Raw genomic sequence first — 18,024 nt, 5'->3', positions numbered from 1 at the left:
TGGTTGGAGCAGAGAGGCTGACAGGTTCCTCCGTGGCTTGAGTCCAGCATTTTTGGCTAGTAGGTACAAGGTAAACCTGCTTTGGATCACATCTTTGCTTTTTAAAAACAGCTGTTGCCTGGCTGATGTCTCTCGTCGCGCTTGAAGAACTCAGCTCCCAAATGGGGGATGCTGTGGGTGGAGGGGGTTGATTCTTCCTGTCTTCAGTTCTAGACAAGGACCTGTGTCCCTAGCACCATGCAGTCCTATTTACATGCTAAATGCAGTATTCCTTATTTGTGAAAACAGCACTCTGGAGATCCCCTTGTTTCTTGCCAGAAGGCTGTCCAAGCGTCTGAGGTGCCATCCCTGTAAGCGTCAAGTTAAACCAGTCCCAGTTCGTGGACTGGGGCCATGGAAGACATCACCTCTGGCCTGAGACATCTTATATTTTGCCCAAGCTGAGGCTACAACCCAGGTGTCCCTGGCTCCAAGGCTAGTTCCTACTGCCTTCCCTTTGGCCACTGCTTCTGCAAAAGCCATCCCAAGCTTGCAAATTGACCTCGTCAGAAGGCAAAGTCCAGAGTACAACAGGCACCCGTGAGCTCTCACACAGCAAAGCCGCTCCCTCCACTTAGGGAACCAGTTCCAGACGCTTCCTGCTGTTATTTGTGCCTCCGCTCTGGCAGCACAGGCAGGAGCTGTGCTGGAGCCGTGCTGCTGGTATGGGGCTTGTAGGGTTTTGTCCCTCTGGCTCCCTGAGGGCAGCTCTTGCACATCGGTGTGTGCTGGGTGGCCCCATGCTGTAGTGGACGGCTGGACCGTGGCTGCTGGGGTCTGTGTGGGAGAGGGTCCTCGTGGCTGTGGTCCCCACGGAGCACTACTTGTGATGCCGCGGCGGCTCCTTTGGGTGGCTGAAGCAGATGTTCCCAAGCGTCAGACCTCTGTGGTGAAGAGAATCGCAGGGGGAGCAGTTTTTGAGAGAAGGGCAGAAGCTGCAACCATTTCTGCTCCCTACCTCCCCCTTACTTAGCTCACTTCAAACTGAGCATGGATCCAAATGTCATATGGTTTAAATTTTTCAGATTCAGACTTTGGCCTCCTTAGCCCATCCCTCGCTCGAAGGACCAAGACTGGATGATTAAGGGGAAACACCCTTGTGTCTGCTCCGGCTCCGCTTGGCGCAGGCTGCAGCCGCTTGCGGGCCGGTAAGCAGCCGGGTGCTGGCAGGGAGGCTGCCTGGGACTCCTCTGCTGCCGAGGGAACGCCACAGCCCCCAGGGCAGGGTTGCCTGGATGTGGCTACCAGAGCTTTGCACTAGCCAGCCATCCCTCTGCTGCTATGTTAGCAAAGCAAGCCAGAACAAGGGGTATAAATCTCATCTGGACAAGTTTCCTTGGGCTTTTCTGAACCGCTCTTTTCTATTGATACTGAGACTGGCCAAAAAGCAGAATTTCCACCACTGGGAAATGCTAGCATTTTGTGTGCGGCTTTTCTGCTGAGCTGAGGCAAGAAGCAGAGGTGTCGGATTTTTGCCCGAATGAGCTATTCCAAGATACGTAATTCAGATTGTATCAAAACATCGTATTTTATCAGTCAGAAACCTGACGGAAATGTTGTGCCTCTATTGAACATGCAGATAATTTCCCCCCACAGCTGTTGAACTTGGTGCCTCCTTATCAAACATTTGCACATCACTGACTCAGTGGTTTTCCCCCCCTCCACTCTCCCCCCCTCCCCATGGTCCTTTCCCCCAGGGAATTTTGCAGTGACACTTCCTGGCTGGGGCCACCTCGGTACTGGGGTTAAGGGCCCCTTTTGCACAGCAGATTGTCACCGCACTGAGGGACACGACCGGGGCCTGAGCTGTCCTGAGTCCTCCTGGTGACTTCTCAGCTGGCCCTTTCTATTCTACAACCTGCGGGACGCTGGCATTTGCCGCTCGGCTCCTGCAGCCCTGTTGCCAAGTGCGGGCGTGAATGGCCAGAATTAGCATTTCTGCCATGAAATATGGCCAAATGGCTCGTACTGCGGGAGTTATTCTGGTCAATCCCCCTTAGTAAATCAGCTCGTGAGCTCATAACTGCAGCTTCCCTGACAGGGCTGGTGGTGCCGATCATTTGCCATCACACGCTCGCTATTTGCAGGGCTGTAAAGCTCAATGATCATAAAATCTCAGGGCAAGAGCCGTGGCTGCTTCTGCGTCTGTCCAGCATCTCAAACACAACCATTATATTATTAATAGTAATAATTTGTGCAAATATATTTGGAATTTGCAGTGAACAAAATGCAACTAGCCTCAGGAACAGAACCCATTAGACAAAACTTATTCACGCTTGCCAAGGGGATGCTTAAAAATAAATCTGGCTGGAGATGAATAGATGTTTTGTTGTAAATCCACAGCTACGTTGCAGAGGTCAGGATTCGGATCAATTACTGGACCCAAAAAGCACCCTCTTACTTCGCAGGAAGATTTCAGGACCCCCTGGAGCAGTTTGATCTGCACACCTGGAGGGGGAAGGAGTCACGTACATACTTACTCATGAGCGTGACAGCGCTCTGGCCGTCATAACTCTCATTCTTCTTTTTCCTGATGAAACTCATGTAAAGGTCAGCAAGAAAGCACAGAAATACCTGAGCACGTCTTGATTTCTTGTTAGAATATAATTTCAAGATGTGCGGTAATAACTGAGCTACCATAAATATTCAGTGCTACTTTTTTTAATTTGAAAGTACCTGGTTTTCAGTTTCTGTAACCCTCTTCCTCTTCCCAGAGTGGGTTTTATCAGTGCTATTTAAAAGTGAAGATAAAGAATCATCTCAAGAAAATAAGTTTCAGGGAAGAGACTGAAATCCCTAGTTGGGTAAAAAAAAAAGGTATGTGGATTAGACTGTTTAAAGATAGATACTTGGAGTGGGGCAGGAGGGAAGGGGAAGTGGGCGGCTGGGGGGTGTCCATCAGGCTCAGGAGCTCACAGCTGAGCCAGGGACGCACTGAGGTGTGCTGGGTTGCTTAAACTTAAATGGTCTTAAATCGCATTATCGCCAGCACTGCATGTTTAATGTCAGAGTCCTGTGAGGGCACATTCCTGAATCCGAGCCCAAAAGATAAGAGGCTGGTTTTAGAGAGTATCTATTTGCCATTTTAAATTTGCACATTGGCATCTTCTTCGAAGAAGAGATTATGTCGTGAAGTTGGTCTGGCGTGTAAAAAGGCACAGTGCCTTTGCTGTGTGCCTTCCAGCAACGGGCCAGCACCGCCAGAGATGAAAACTACGATTGTAGGACAGCCTGTAGAAATGGAGTTGATTGCAAAAGAGGAAAACAAAATTCAAATATTTATAAGTCATAATTGCATCTTAGATTTGGGTCTGGATCCAGTAGAGGCTGAGTCATCTTAACCAGCTCACCCGGGGCTGGGGCCGGGTCCCTGCTCCCCCAGGGCATTCTCCCCTCCAGCAGCTGCTCACGCCTGCTCCGGGACTGCAGGAGCGTGTGCTCCTGGGATCAGGAAGGAGAGGGGAGCGTCCCCGTGTCTCTGTGCAGGCACAGTGGGGCGAAGGCGTGGGGGACCCCAGGCATCGACGTGCCCCACTCTTTGCCCTACAGTATGACCCAAGTATTAACGTATAAGCGAGCAGAGCGGTACCCCGGGGCTGCCCCACGCCACGCAGTTAATTCCTTAATCCCACATCGAGGTTAGGTCGAGGAATCCCTCCCTACACATCCCCATGCCAGCCGGATAGCGGATAGGGGTTGGTGGCTATGAATTAACACCCCAAAAAAGCCTCAGTACAAACCGGGCTGTGGTTTGATGCTCCATCAAGGAGGAAGCAGGGCTCCTACCCCCAACCCAGCTGCTCTCCAGCACCAGCCACCCCACGGGTGTGCGGGGAGCCCGGCCACCCTCTCCCAGCCCTGGGAGGGAGCTGAGAGGCAGGAGGGAAAGCCACGGCCCTCCAGGGCTCAGCCCGACTGCAGGGACCTTATCAGCAGGCGGCTCCTCCCAGGGAAGGGCCCCTCCGCGATGTGCTGGCCAGGGGTGATGGATCGGTGTGTGCGTGACTCCTTGTTCCTGGTGACTCATGGATTCGCTGGCCTTTGCCAGTGTCATGGGAAATATTTTTTTAATAACTCAAAAGACCAAGGCGGGGGGGGGGGGGTGGGAAACAGAAAGAAAAACTCTGCCACATAGTTCTCTGAAAGTTCTTAACTTCCCAAATTGTTTCTGAAGTGTTAGGTCTTTCTTAGAGTAATGGAGTTTTCAGAAATTCCTGCGGAGTGGCTGCAAGGGTTGGAGAGAGGGGTGGGCAGGGAATGATGGAGGCAGTGCTGGCTGTGGAAATACAGCCCGGGGGTCACCGGAGCCAGCCAGCAGCCGAGCGTGCCTCATAAACCAGCTAAATGGGGGTTTAAAGGAGCGGGCTGCTTCACTCCAGTTCTTCCTGGAGGATAAAGTGACAGGGAACACCGTAGTGGATCGCTAACGGGGGAGGTGGGAGGGCTGCCAACGCCGCTGAGCTGGTCGGGCAGCCCCGACGGGCTCAGGGCAGGCGTCGGTGTGCCCGGCTGAGCCCTGAGCCCCGGCACTGCTCTGCGCCGGGGGAAAGCTGGGCATTTTCCACCGCCTCCCGGCGCTGGAAGGGGAAGGTGCTGAGAAGCGAGGGGAGGGACGGCTGGAACGCTCCCCGTGTGCCCACCTGCCCGAGCGGGACTCGGGGGGACCCGCACCTCACCTGGCCCTGCACAGGGTGATGCTGCCAGCCGGGGACCGGGCACCCCAGGAACACCCACAGCTCCGTGCCGTCTCGTTTCGGAGCCTGGCACCAGCTGCAGGGGCGACCTGGGGGTGTATTAACCCAAAGCCGGGGCAGATGCCCCAGCGGGGCACAGCCACCTTTGCGTGCCAGCGCTGCCTCCAAAGGGCCTCACAGCTACCCCGGGTTCCCCAGGGAGGTCCAGGACGTGGTTTATCTTTCTCTGCTTTTCTCAGCGCTGAAGTTTTGCCTCCTTCTGCCTTCAGAGATGGGGCAACGTGGATTGCAGCCCCCTGGGACGGCAAGGTGTCCCTCCTGGGGATGGAGATGCACAGATTCAAGTGCAGAATCTGACAAAAGAGCGTTTCTCCCTGCCGTCCGCCGTGTGTTAGAACTGTTCAATAAAGCAAACCCCAACCCAGCCGGGTTTTAACCCTCTGCAAATCACTTCTCGCGTCTGTTCCCAGCTCTGGCTTCCAGGTAAACACAACAACGCAGCCCGCCGGGGCGAGGAGCGCCGGGCTCGGGTGGGAGAACCGCAGCGCCGCGGGGAGCCCAGAGCCCCCCCGGCCCCCCAGCCCCTCACTCGCGGGGCCGCGCAGGGCGACGCGCACAGAGGACCCAGGCCGCCGCTCCCACGCGTGTCCCCAGCGCGACCAGGCGGTTCCCTCCGCCGCGGGCCGGGGTGCGCCGGCAGAGCCCGCGGCGGGGGCGGCCCCTCGCCCGCTGCGCGCCCCGCGGAGCCCGGCTGGCCGGAGCCTTCTCCCGTAAAAAAAAAAAAACAAAAACAACAAACCCCACGGAGGGGAGGGGCTGCTGCTTTTTTCCCCCATCCGCCGTTTCCGGTTTGCTGCCATATTCCTCTTTTTTTTTTTTTTTTTTCTTTTTCCCCTCCCCTGGGTTGCCTCCCCCCCCCCGCCCCGGAGAAGGGGTGAGCGGGGGCGGGCGAGGCAGCAGCGCGCCGGATCCGCGGCGCTGCGCGATGCTGCTGCTGCTGCTGCCGCTGCCGCTGCCGGCGGCGCAGCCCTGAGCGCCCGGCGCGGCTCGGCCCGGTGCGGGCACCCAGCGCGGCGGCGGCGGCGGCGGCGGGGGCGGCGGGGGGCGGCGGCCGCGCCCCCGGCGCGGAGACAAAGCCGGGGCCGAGCGCTGGAGGCGAGCGGCGGGGCCGGCCCCGCTGCGCGCACAGGCGGGAGGTGAGCGGGCGGCGGCGGCGGCGGCGGCTGTGGGGGTCCGGCGGGGGGATGGCCGGGGTCCGGCTGTGGGGGGGTCCGGCGAGGGGATGGCCGGGGTCCGGGTTCGGGGGGTCCGGCGGGGCGATGCCCGCGGTCGGGTAGAGCTGGTTGTGGGTCCGATGGGGGATGCCGGCAGTTTGGATCCAGCCGAGGATGCCCGGGCTCCGGTGGGGCGGCTGTGGGTCCGGCAGCGGGGGATGCCCGCAGTCCAGTAAGCTGGCTATGGGTCCCGGCGGGGGATGGTCGCGGTCTGGCTATGGGTTTCGGTGGGGCGGCTGTGGGTCCAGCGGCGGATGCACATGCTCTGGTGGGTCAGCTGTGGGTCTGGCTGGGGATGCCACTGTCTAGCGGGGCAGATACGGCCCCAGCCAGGGATGCTGAGGGTCCGGCGGGGCGGCCGTGGGGTCCGGCGGGGCGGCACCGCCTGCCTGCGACTCCCCTTTGTTGTGATCAGGGGCTGTGGGGGACCCCCGGGAGCACAGGGCGGGGAGAGCCGGGCTGTATGTAGGCCAGGACATGAAATATTCATCGCCCCCCTGCTTTGATGTCTCCTGATCCGCTTCCCTCGTCGTGTTTGCTCACCGGTGATTCTGGGGCTTGTGTCCAGCCCCGGTGGGCCTGGAGAGCTGTGGCCGGCCGGGCTCCTCACTGTGCCCCTTGCCGGGGCTGGCTGGCTCCCGCCTGCCGGGGGGCTGCAGAGCCCTGGGTTGCCCGATGAAAGGCTTTATCCAGCCGGGAAGTTCGTTCCCTCATCACAGCCTGGGCGATCCAACCCCCATGTATGGCTGCGAGTGGTGGCACTGGCCTGTCCCCACCGTCCCTGTCACGGCCCCCAGTGCCACAGAAGAGCATCGTGGGTTTCGCCCTGAGCCACACTGGGGTGGTGATGGTCTTTTATCCCTGCTCGCTGTCCGGGGGGCTGTGCAGGAGGTCGGGCAGGCTGTGCTGCATCCTGGTGCCATTTGGGACGGGCACGGGGGGCAGCCTGCAGGGATGGGGCCCACCGCACAGGACTGTGTGAGCTGGGGACAGGGGCTGGAGTGGGGGTGGCATCTCATGGCGCTGACCCTGGTGCGGTCCAGGCTGGTACCGAGCATCACCTTGGGGAACTGCGCAGCCTCCTGCGAGACTCACTGGAAATAAGTGGGGATCTGCCGCATCTCCCCATGTTTTGCTGGCCCTGCACAGTGCACTCCTCCCCCAGCCCTTCCTCACCCCGGCGGCTGCTGTGGTGTGCCAGGGCTCAGCCCCCTGGACTTGGGGCCAGGAGGTGACTGTGGTCCTGGTTCCAGTCCCAGTCCTGGTCCTGGTCCTGGTCGCAGTGCTGGTGAGCAGCAATAAAGGTCATAGGTGACCGGCTTGTGCTATCCTGTGTGTGCCACTGGCTCACTAGTCCTTTTGGGTCCCCAGGAGCAATGCAAAGGAAGGGACATGATGTGGCTGCTCAGTGCAGCCGGGGGGCCCCCCAGGACAGGTCCCACTGCCTGTGACATTAGGAGCTGGGGGCAGTGGAGGGTGCAGAGCCTGGGGGGTTCCTGGGGTGAGCTCCTGCCTGGGGCCAGCACTGCCTGTGCAGCGGGGACAGGGACAGGACAGCACATACCCAGCAGTGCTGTATGCAAACTGAGCTGTGGAAAGGTGGCAACAAAAGACTTGATTTTTCTTTTTCTTCCCCCTGCCCTGCTGGTGCTCCCCAGAGGAGGAGGTGTACGACAGGAGGGAGCTGGAGGGCTTTGTCCCTCTCCTCTCAGCCGAGGAGATGCCCGCAGTGACCAGTGCACGGGTAGGAGAACCGAGTCATTACAAACCCTCCCGAGGTCCAGCCGTTAATGACGGAAGCTGTCCATCCCTGCCAGGCTTGGAGACTGCCCTCAGCACCCAGTGGCTGAACATGTGCCCAGGCCCCCCCGTGCATCGTGTGTTGGTCAAAAAAGGGTGAGGGGCTGGCAGGGCTCTCTGGGGAGGTGTGAGGATAGGGACATGCAGGGGGACATCAGAAATGTTGCACTTTAAAGCAATATCCTTTTTGTTATTTCCACTGTGGGACTGCTCCCAGCACCTTTGCAGCCGGAGAGGCTGATCCTGGGCTGCCTTGCGCTAAGCGAGCTGTTCTGCGCCACTTCGTGCTGGCTCAGGATCTGGCCCATAGCAAAACCTTGGCCATTCGGTGTCTCTGAGAGGAGGCTCGTGTGCTGGCTCCCTGGGGAGCCGCATCTCTGTAATCATTAGCCAGTTAATGCTCGTTTGTCAGAGAAGGGCACCTTTGCTTGAAAGATCGAGGGTTGGTTCCCGGTTCCAAGCTTTGACCCAGGAGCAGCAGGGCAGAGGCTCTTCCAAACACCTTGCCTCGGTGGCTTTGCCAAAACGCAACCCAGTGATTTTCTTTTTTTTTTTTTTTTTTTTTGGAGACGGGGTTATTTATGGGCTGGCGCAGCAGCAGCTAAGGGAAGTCCAATGTTCCCTGTCTCGATCGTTAGTGGCCTTGCAGTGCTCCCTGTGTGATGGAGATGCCCTAACGATAGCTCTGCCCTTTAATGACTTTGTGCCTGAGTGATGGAAAATCATAGAGGTACCGTGGGGAGGCAGAAAGGGCCGTCCCAGCCCCCGGCCAGGGAGCTGAGGGGTGAGACGAAGAGAGGGCTGCAGTTCATGGTGACTGACCTACGCAGAGGCTCTGCTGTGGAGACAACAGGCTCCTTTGCTGCCTTGGTGGCACGGAGGGGACATCAGCAGTCCCGAGGCGGGGATGGCCTTTAGCAGTGCGGGCAGCTCCCGGGAAGCAGAGCTGTTTCGCTGGGCTCACAGAGGTGAGGAGGGGGTGAACCATGGGGCTGCTGTGCCTCCAAAATCCTGTCTGCCTCTCCCTGCTACTGGTGCCAGGATCACGCCTGGCCTTTGAAGTCATCACAGAGCTAAAACTCTTATCTAATGAGACCTGAAGGACTTGGTCTGTAACCTCTCATTTTAAGGACCAGCAAATGCCTGTAACATCTTTGAAAGAGAAAAGGTAGGAGTGAACAAACAGTCTGCGCCTCCTCCCACCGTGTCTAAGGGGGGAGAAAAACCCTGAGCATCACTGGGACAAAGCGCCGTACTCCTGGCATCACTGGGGGAAATTTGAAAGCCTATCTGAAGCGCTATTGTTTCCTGTACTGTCTATTTTACAGCTCGGTTTCCAACTTGTTCCTTTATCTCTCGGCACAATTTCCCATCTGAGCTCGCTTCCGCAGCACTCCACATCTCACCCCGGAGTCCGCCTGGAGACACGTCCAGCGTGCATCCCATCAGCCGCGGGAAACGGCCTCGGCAGACAGCGGCATGTCCCCGTGGCCCGTGCTGCTCCATGCAGGAGAGATCCCTTTAATCCGATGCCCAGAGAGCAGCTTGAACCTCTGGATGGAAATAACCATCCTTGCATGGCTGTTACTGGGACAGGAGCGGGGACTGTAGCTGTTTCCAGTCCAAACTCCTCTTTTTGACTGCCTGTAGCTGCGGGTGGTGCGGACTAACTCCCCTGGGCTCGCGTCTTGCTGAAGTTTCCGCCCATCAGCAAAAAATGTGCAGTGTGTCGTGGGGCTATTTTAAAGCGGGCCTCAGAAAAATAATAATGCCTTTGGTCCTTCATCTTTTAAATGAGCAGCAAGCTTTGAGATAGTCCCGTATATAGTGTGCTTAGGAGGGGGGAAAAAAAAATAATTAATTGGCTGAGCATGGCTACATCGGTGTGGGCTGCAGTCGGTGCTCGGGTGCACCCAGGCCCCCAACTTGGCCCCGTGTTGGCACAGGCGACCTTGGCGCCGGCTGCACCGGGAACCAGTGCTGCTTTGCACATGCCTCTGCACACGCATGCTTTGAAAATAAAGCCCTGAAACAGATTTCAGGAACAAATGTGGTTTGAACCTGGGCCAGGAACCAGGACCTGCAAATCTGCGTCTTGCACTGACTTCCCTGCAGGCTACGGATCTCCTGGCTGCCCTCGCTGCGGAGCGGGGAGGTGTTTGTGAGGGCTGGGGGCTGGCAAGGCTGCCACAGGGTATTGGCCGCTGGGCAAAGGGTGGGCCAGTCATTGATTTTAATTCAGACCTTAAAGAAATTTGCCCAAGCCCCTTGGCTCCAGGTGGTCTCGGTGGAGATGCAGCATCCAAAATATCTGTAGGCTGGTGTGCGGGATCCGCGGGCTCGTCTGGAGGAATTTGGCGAACAGAAGCCCCTGGTTGTTTAAGGCAAAAATATAAGAAATGGGGCATGTGTGTAGTGAGCCTGCCCTCGCCTCGCAGCCAGGGAACCGGTGGAGGTTTGGACAAGGCGTGCAGCCTGGCACGTGTGGGCCCCCACGCCAGGAGGGCACCAGGATGGCTTTGGGGTCCACAGCAGAGGGCGAGCAGCCTTGCTGGGTCAGTGCCTCTGCCCACGCGTGACGCGGGGACACTTGTGACTCGGGCTGTGCTGCGCTTCCTTCCCCATGCTGCAAGTCTCAGAGGCTGGCCCTGAGTTTCCCAGCCCCGTCCCATGCTTGACCTGTTTCAGTCTCGCTCCCGTGACCGTGAGGTTTTGGCTGGCCCTAAGCCCGCTGCGTTAGGGCTGGATGGATGGAGGAAAACCTGACTGCGTGCTGCAAAAATAGCTTCCGCCCGGTGTGGCTGCTCCCATCCTTCCCGACTGTGTTTGGCAATCTCGGCCAGCAAAAACGTGGGCAATGAGGGTAAAAGCCCACTGCTGCCATTGCCCCCTCCACCTTGAGGTTAACAAGTCCAGCCTGTCCGGAGGCATGTGCCCCCTTTCCCACGCAGCGTCCCCCTTCCCAGGCTGTGCCCCCCTTTGGGGGCAGCGTGATGGGGTTGGGTCAGTGCTAAATTGATCCTAAAAATGTCTCACCTTGGGGCACGCTTTAGCAGGAGTTTGGGGTTGCAGCACTGTGTCTGGGTTTCACTGCTCCACCTTGCTTCTGCACCTGGCAAGGAGCATTGTGTGCCTCAGTTTCCCCCAGGAGTGCCTGGGAAGCTGCCGTCGGAGGTTGGTGAGGCTTTACACCGCGTGCGTGCCTCAGTTTCCCCCTCTCCTGCCCCTCCCTCACCTCAGGTGCACTGCCCTGCACCATGCCTGCACCGTGGGCAAATCTCTTCCTTAGGCAGGGCAGATATAATTTGATCTCCATGAAGCACCATCACGTTCCTCACCCACTTGGTTACAGCCTCTCAGATAGTGTTTTTGAGGACTTCCTCCCCAGACCGTGGCCCAGCTGGGCACCAACTTCCCCGGCCGAAACCAGCCCTCACAGCTTGGTGGTTTTGGGGTGCCGCCAGGCTGCAGCCAGTGCTGGTGGCAGCAGGATCGGGCAGTGCCATCCTGGGCTCTGGATGCTCCGGGGACGGAAGTGTGCGCTTGGTGACTTCTGCAAAAAATAAAAACCAACACGAAAAGGCTGTTAGAGTCGCTCCCTGCTTGGCCGGGCCCTTTCCTTCCCTCCCCATCAGGCAAGTGTTGGCGGGGCCCTGCTGTGCCAGGGAAAGGATTGGGAAGCCTTGGCACGGCTGAGGGGGAGCTGCCGGTGAGCACCCTGCTGCGCCGGGCGAGGAGGGTGTCATGGGATGAGGAAGGGTGCGTATGTAGCTGCAAAAGTCACCGCGACCACAATGAGTTTATGCTCCAACATTACGGGCAGTTGAGTTTGGAAGTGTGTGGGGTGGAAAGGCTCATGGTGCTGGGACCGGTGTGTGCGGCTGGGGCCGGGCAAGAAGAGCAGCATGTGGGGGCAGCTGCAGGGAGCTGCCTGCCCACCCCGGCTGCCTGCTCACATGCACAGCCGTGTGTGGATGTGCATGCACGTGTGTGTACATACACTGATCTGAGCCCTTCTTGGTACTTTGGGGACGGGGATAGCTCTCGTGCCGTGGTCTGGGTGGGCTGTGCTGAAAGCCACCATGAGCCACAGGTTATGGAAAGCAGAGGAGATGCGTCCCTTCATCCCTTCATCCTGTCCTCGCAGGCTCTGCCTGAGGGCAGGGAGGGGGGCAGCTCCAGCTTGGGGTGGTTATTTTGGGTAGGAAGAGCAGTGTGAGCGAGGGCTGGAGAGGTGCCATGGGAGGGTGCAAGGTCCACAAGCAGCTCGTCCCACACCACTGGCTGGTGTCGGCAGCTCAGGGCTGGTCCCATCCACCTCGCCTGTAGCCCATCTCAGATCCCCACCACCGCTGCAGTGAGCGGTGCAGGGCTGAGAGGTGCGCGGAGCCCGGCTCTCCCCTTCAGGAGAGGCAGGGATAAAAGACACCAGCTCAGCGTTTTTCTTTGTTTTTCATCTGCTCGGGCTGTTTATAGTGAGCACCATAGCTGCACCTCCCAGCCGGCTCCTCTCCCGGCGGCTCCAGTGGAGCTGCTGAGCATCGCGCTCACCCCAGGAGCAGCTGGGGAATCTGACGCGGCTTTTTGGCTATGGAAATGCTGTCCGGCGCTGGCTGATCTTCTCCTTTTGCTCCTCGAGACCCTCCCTCGTTGCTTCCTCTGACGCATCCTGAGCGAGTTGCTTTGTTTTGGTGGTGCAGATGGGAGTGGCTGTGGGGCCAGCATCTCTCGGGGCTCTGTCACCAGCAACGTCCAGGCTCTCCGGGCACGCTTTGGCGTGGGCTCTGACGGTGCCGAGACCAGAGCCACGGTCCTGGGCTGTGCCCATTGCTGTGGGAGCTGCTCCCGGTCGCATCCATGCCCGCGGAGGTGAAAGCAGGAGTTGAGCATGCATTGCTGGAGGCTGATCCTGATCACCCAGCCTTGACCTGCAGCCGCTCACTGTGCCTGTAGCATGTGTGCATTAGGGCTGGTGGCCCCGTGGTTCTCCAGAGCACACAGCTTGTGTCAGGTGAATGCCCCAGAGTCCCAAAGTAGCCCAGGAAAATAAGCCAATAATCAGCATAAATTTGCTGTGTGGGATCCTGCTTATTTGTTTGGAACTGCTCAGGGGTCTGCAAAGTGGGAAGTGTTGGAAATCGGTGAGGAGGACCCTTGGTCTCTGCTTGGCTTCTCCTTCACACCCTCCTGTTGCAGTGAACCCTGCACGTGTCCTGCCAAGCCCCTGTGGCTCCCGGCCGGGAGAGGCGTGATGCCTGGCCCCACGGGGTTTGTGTTGAGGGTGCAAATACCCTCCCTGCATTTGCCCTTTTTTACCAGCAAGTGTTTCAGTTCCTATTCCATGTCAGGAGGGTTGCTAGAAGGTTTCCTGCCATGGGGGTCCCGCAGGACCCCTTTGCAGGGCCGGTGGGGCTGCAGCTCCAGCCCCGGAGGGCCGGTGGAGCCCCAGGGAGCTCCTTTCCTTGCTGGACTGGATGGGCTGGTTTCTCTGAAAGTGGAAATGTTTTAGCAGTGACGCCAGCCCGGCCAGGGGTGGTTGTAACTTGCTCAGATCCGGAGCTTTTCTGCCTCCTGCGTGTTCCTTGCCCCCTTCCCTCCCCCTGCCCTGGGGATTTGCCGCCTGCCTGCTCTGCCATCCTTGCCCAGGGGTGAAATGGCTGCCACGCTGTTGGGTGCTGTCGGGTGCGGCAGCCCTCGAGCCGAGGCACGCGCAGGTGGCGGCACCGTTTTGGCCGGATCTGAGCCACCCGTGAGTCACATCAGCCTCTCGCTGCCACCTGCCCCTTCCCCAGGAGCTGGGCACAGGGTGGGCCGGGTGCTGCGGCACGGCCATCCCCGGAGAGCACCCGGGGCAGATGTCCCCTTCCAGAAAGCAGAAGCAAACTCTTGTTTCCCGAAGCCTGAGGCTGGCCACGCTGGGAGAGGCGCTGCAGAAATGGGGAACAGAAATCTTCCCTCCTCCTCAAGAGGCTAGCTTGTGTCACCGCATCTCCGTCACCCCCTGCAGTGGGGCCGCCCAGTCCCTCGTCCTGGTGCTTCACCTGGAGGAGGATGGGAACGGTGTTGATGTGATGGGGGCATGGGAAACTGGGGAATTCGGTGGCGGGTGGTGGGAATACGTGGATGCTGGCATGCCTGAGGGCTAGTATTAAAAATGTACATTTTGGGGGCCATTGAACCCCCAGTGCTGAGCGAGAGGGCTGTTTTGGGGAAGCATAACCTCATGGCTGCAGAAAGTCCCAGTGGATGGGAGCTCCGGCTCCTAGTGCTGGCCTGGCTTGACATCCGTGCTCCCTGGCCCCGCAGGCACTCCCGCCCTTGGAAGCATTTCCTTTCTGTTTTCTTCTCCTGGTCTTGGCAGGAGAGTGGTGCCCTCATCACCTGCCTGGGAGAAGCCAGCTTCAGGTTAATGCAGGCCAAAGGCTTTGTGTGCCTTTGGAAAGCATTTACTGGGGCTGGTTGGGCAATTCCTGGCTTTGGCTGGTGTCCTGGTGGGAATGCTGGAAGCACAAGCTGAGTCGGGCTGGGAGGCACCGGTAGGCATTCCTGCTCCGGCCCAGATCAGTGCCGGTGAGGTCAGGCTGCACAGCACCCAGCCAGCTTTGAGCATGTCCTGCTGGAGATCCCACCGCCTCTCCAGCCCCTGTTCCTGTGCTGGACCACCCTTGTGGTCTGACAGCTTTTTTTCCCGTCTCTCATTGCCAGGATGCCCTTGCAGAAAGGGATGGGGGATGCGTGCTGGCCGGGAAGCGAGGTGCTCCTCGCTCCCCCCGTGGCTCCCCTTTCCTCTGTGTGTGCAAGCAGCAGACTCTGGCTGGGTTTGCAGGACCTGTGTGTTTGTTCTCCGCCTATCCCAGAGCTCTCCCAGAGCACTCATGCATGGATAGCAGGAGGCAGTGGGGGCTCCAGGAGCCTTGAATGACTTTCATTTCCTCCCTGACCCCAAACACTTCCTAGCAGCGCCCTGAACCCAGGGGTTCTCCTTTGGACCAGGGCATGGGGCTGGCAGAGCAGTGCGAGCCCTGATTTTGGGGGTGGCTTTGTTGCAGCACAGAGGTGGAAAGGGGTGGTGGGGCACCGCTGGCTGCTCACACTCCCTTGTCGTAGCAGCGGCTCGCCATGCAGCCCTTTGCAAGAGGCTGCAGCTCCCAGCACCCACTGCACAGCACGGCTGTGTGTGATGCTGAGGAGTGGTGTGCCAGGAGCTCCCACAAGCTTTTCTCAGTGGCGTGCCAGTCAGGAAAGGCAGCTGCCAGCTCCCTCTGGAGCCCTCCGCGCCACTCGGTGATGGACATTAAAAACCCGCTGCCTTGGAGGAAGCTTTGAGTGTGCACAGCTTTGCCGGCTCCCAGGGACCTGGTGCGTGGGGCTGTGGGTGAGCATCGCGGTGAGTCAGCCCAGGCTGCCCGCATCCGCACGCTGGGGGATCTGAAGACGTGGCCCCGTCAGTACCCAGGTCTGCTGCAGTGCAGTGATGGCAATGTGACATGGCATGGCAATGGCCACCTTCCCTTCTCCCACCTGTTGGGGGAGAAAAAGGCTTAAAACCAAGCACTTGGCAGCTCAGCACCAGCAAGCATGAATTGCCACACATCCCGCTCGCTCCAGGCAGCCGGTTGCATTATTTCGGGGAGATAAGGCTTGTGACTTTTTCTTGCCAGCCTTACGCAAGATGGTGCTTGCTCTGCCCACTGTTGGGCTGCCCCTGCCCTTGCCCAGTTTAGGGGTGCTGCAGGGGTAGCGAGGGGGCACTGCCTGCAGCTGTGTGCAGCCGCTGGTATTGGCAGATCCTCTGCGCATCGCCCTGGCAAGCCAAAATCTGCGTGTCGAGGGGCCGGCCTGTGACAGTGGGGAGAGCTCGAGCTCCCTGCACGGCTCCCTGTGTGTGTATTTGGTGTTTCCCAGTTTCTTGGCCAGGTAAACATCTAGAACCTGCTTTTGTGCTTCTCAGGGCTTTGTTTTGGTCTTTTAAACTCCCTGTTCTGACATGTCTTTTTGGAGGCATTTTGCATTGCTCCTGACTGTGACTCTCACCCATGCTTGAGGGGGGGTGAATTTGGATGGTTGATTTAATTATCCTTTCCTCTTTTGTGACCCACTGGCCCCTGCTAGCTTGGGCTGTGGAGCTTTAATTAAGATGGTTTTAAATTTAATGGGAGTTGACAGGGTCAGATGGGAGGGGCTGAGACTTACATATGTGGGGAGTGTGTAGCTGGGCCCCCGCACAGCAGCCGTGCTGCCCTCCCCTCTCCTCCACCAGCGATTCCTTTCATCTGAGCGAGTTTTCCATCAGCCAGAGGAAGCAGGGGAGGGCTGGGGTGCCTTAACTCAGCTGCCTTCAACATAAAGTTGCTGGGTAAAGTGGGGGTCCTGGGGGGGCATCGGGGGCACCTGCCCACGGCTTCCCTGGTCCCCGAATTGGAGCCGAGAGATGAAGTGAGCATCTCTGCATCTCTCCTGCTTTAGGAATCAGTGCAGGGGAGAAACAAGTGTCCTTGTGGAGGAGAAGGGCTGGAGGCACAATCCAGGCGTGCCCTCGCTGCGTCAGCTGGGCAGGGAGAGGATCTACAGCATCAAACCCTGGTTTGCAGGGATGGGGGAGCAGCTCCCCCTCTTTACCAGCCCTTCAGACTCATTGCAGCGGGGCTGGTCCCAGCCGGGCAGAGATGTGCCCCTGTGTTGCCCCTTTGTACCGCGTAAAGCCCAATGGCATGGGACAGGGGACAGGAATTGCTTTTTCTATGGGGGACATGGTGACCTGCTGTATTCAGGTGACAGGAGGGGATGGTGGGCTGAGCTGGGGCAGCAAGGCTTTCCCCAAAGCACCGGGGGCTGTGCTGCTGTTTGCTGGCCCCCAGCCTTGATGCTTGCCATGGGAGAAGGCAAAACTTCAGTAGCATCCCCTGGGACCAAAGGGGAAAATGCTGTGAAAGCGTGTCCGGGGCTGTGTTTCTAACCAAAATGCGGGGAGGGAGCAGGGGGTGATGCAGGGAGGGGAACGGGGTGCCGGGGCGCTGGCTGTTCGGGTACCACCCTCGCAGCGGTTACGGCAGCGCCAGCCAAGCAGCAATTCATCGTCCCTGGCGCAGCGGCCACCGTCTCCCCACGGCGCGGTGCTGCAGCACTGACCCCCTGTCCGGGTGCCGCGATCGGGGCGGGCAGCCCTGCCGCCTCTTCGTGCTGCCTGCACAGGGGGATGGCGAAGCGCCCTTTGGCTCTTGGCTGCCTGCCTGCCTCCAACCTGGGATCTCTGTTTTTAATGGCACACCTTGTAGGCGGCTTCTGTTTTGACCTGCGTGGATCTGGCCCGGCTGGACCCCGGTCCTGCTGGGAGAGGGTCGGTTGTGTGCAAAGGGGGATGGAGCGGGTCGGGGTGGGTTTGGGATCGCCGCTCTCTGCTCCTTCCCATCCCCGCTGCCTGCTGCTGTGGGCTGGGTGCCGCGAGGCTGCTTTGTCTCACCCGCCGTCCCGCGTGCTTCATTTTTCAGTCTGGCGTGAGACAGTTGCCATTATTAATCTCGCTGGGGCTTTGCGAGCCGGGGACACGGCTCGGCTTGCTCAGGCAGCGGGTGGGCACTGGTGTCCCTGGCCCCTCGCCCACCTCTCCCCCAGCACCCGCGCCATCCCGTCTGCCGGCGGTGCTGCTCACCACCCACCCGGCTCCTTAGCAGCCCCAAGGACGGAGCCTGTTTTGCCAGAGATGTCTCCCTCCCCAAGGCTCGGTGTCTGGTGTTGGGCCCCAGCCTGTCGCGGCATTTCCCAAGGTTTCTGCTTCTGCCTCCCAGAAGCCGTACTGCTGTGTTTTGTCTGCTCCCAATCAGTGTCTTTTGTTAGTGTCTTTGAAAAGAAGATAAGATCGCTTCCCCCTCCGCCGCCAACCTGCTATCAGCCTGGCGTTACCACGGCCATTGTATCCTTGAGTGATCCGGACACAACGGAAAACAGCCAGAGTGGGACCTCCGGAGAGCCGTGGTTCCCCCCGCTGTTCTCCTTCCAAGGGCATCTCTGCCGTGGGGAGGTAGGGCAGAGGATCGAGCCTTTTCCTGCATCCCAACTTGCCAGTCAATTTGGGGGTGGGGGGGGGAGAAGCCCTGGGGATGCGGGTGTCAGAGGAGCGGGGATGCTGGGCAGGTCAGGCGGCATTTCCAGTGCCGGCGGGGGAGGACGGGGACGCCGCTGTCTCGTGTGCCGTGATCTGATCCGAGCTGAGTTGTGCA

The 18,024-nt window shown here is 59.0% G+C and overlaps 1 protein-coding gene across 2 annotated transcripts in view; it reads left to right on the top strand.

Moving 5' to 3' along the window:
- The first annotated feature begins 5,656 nt into the window (after positions 1 to 5,656).
- SRC (SRC proto-oncogene, non-receptor tyrosine kinase) overlaps positions 5,657 to 18,024 on the top strand; it is a 30,192-nt gene continuing 17,824 nt past the window's right edge. Inside the window, exon 1 of one of the 2 annotated variants that reach the window (XM_069806743.1) lies at positions 5,657 to 5,929. The gene's annotated coding sequence lies outside the window, so the exon portion shown is untranslated. The remainder of the gene's footprint in view (positions 5,930 to 18,024) is intronic. The other variant, XM_069806753.1, reaches the window with a different exon arrangement.

Source organism: Haliaeetus albicilla, chromosome 2 (assembly GCF_947461875.1).
Source record: "Haliaeetus albicilla chromosome 2, bHalAlb1.1, whole genome shotgun sequence".
NCBI classification, from domain to species: Eukaryota; Metazoa; Chordata; class Aves; order Accipitriformes; family Accipitridae; genus Haliaeetus; species Haliaeetus albicilla.
This window is presented reverse-complemented; position numbering and strand designations above follow the sequence as displayed.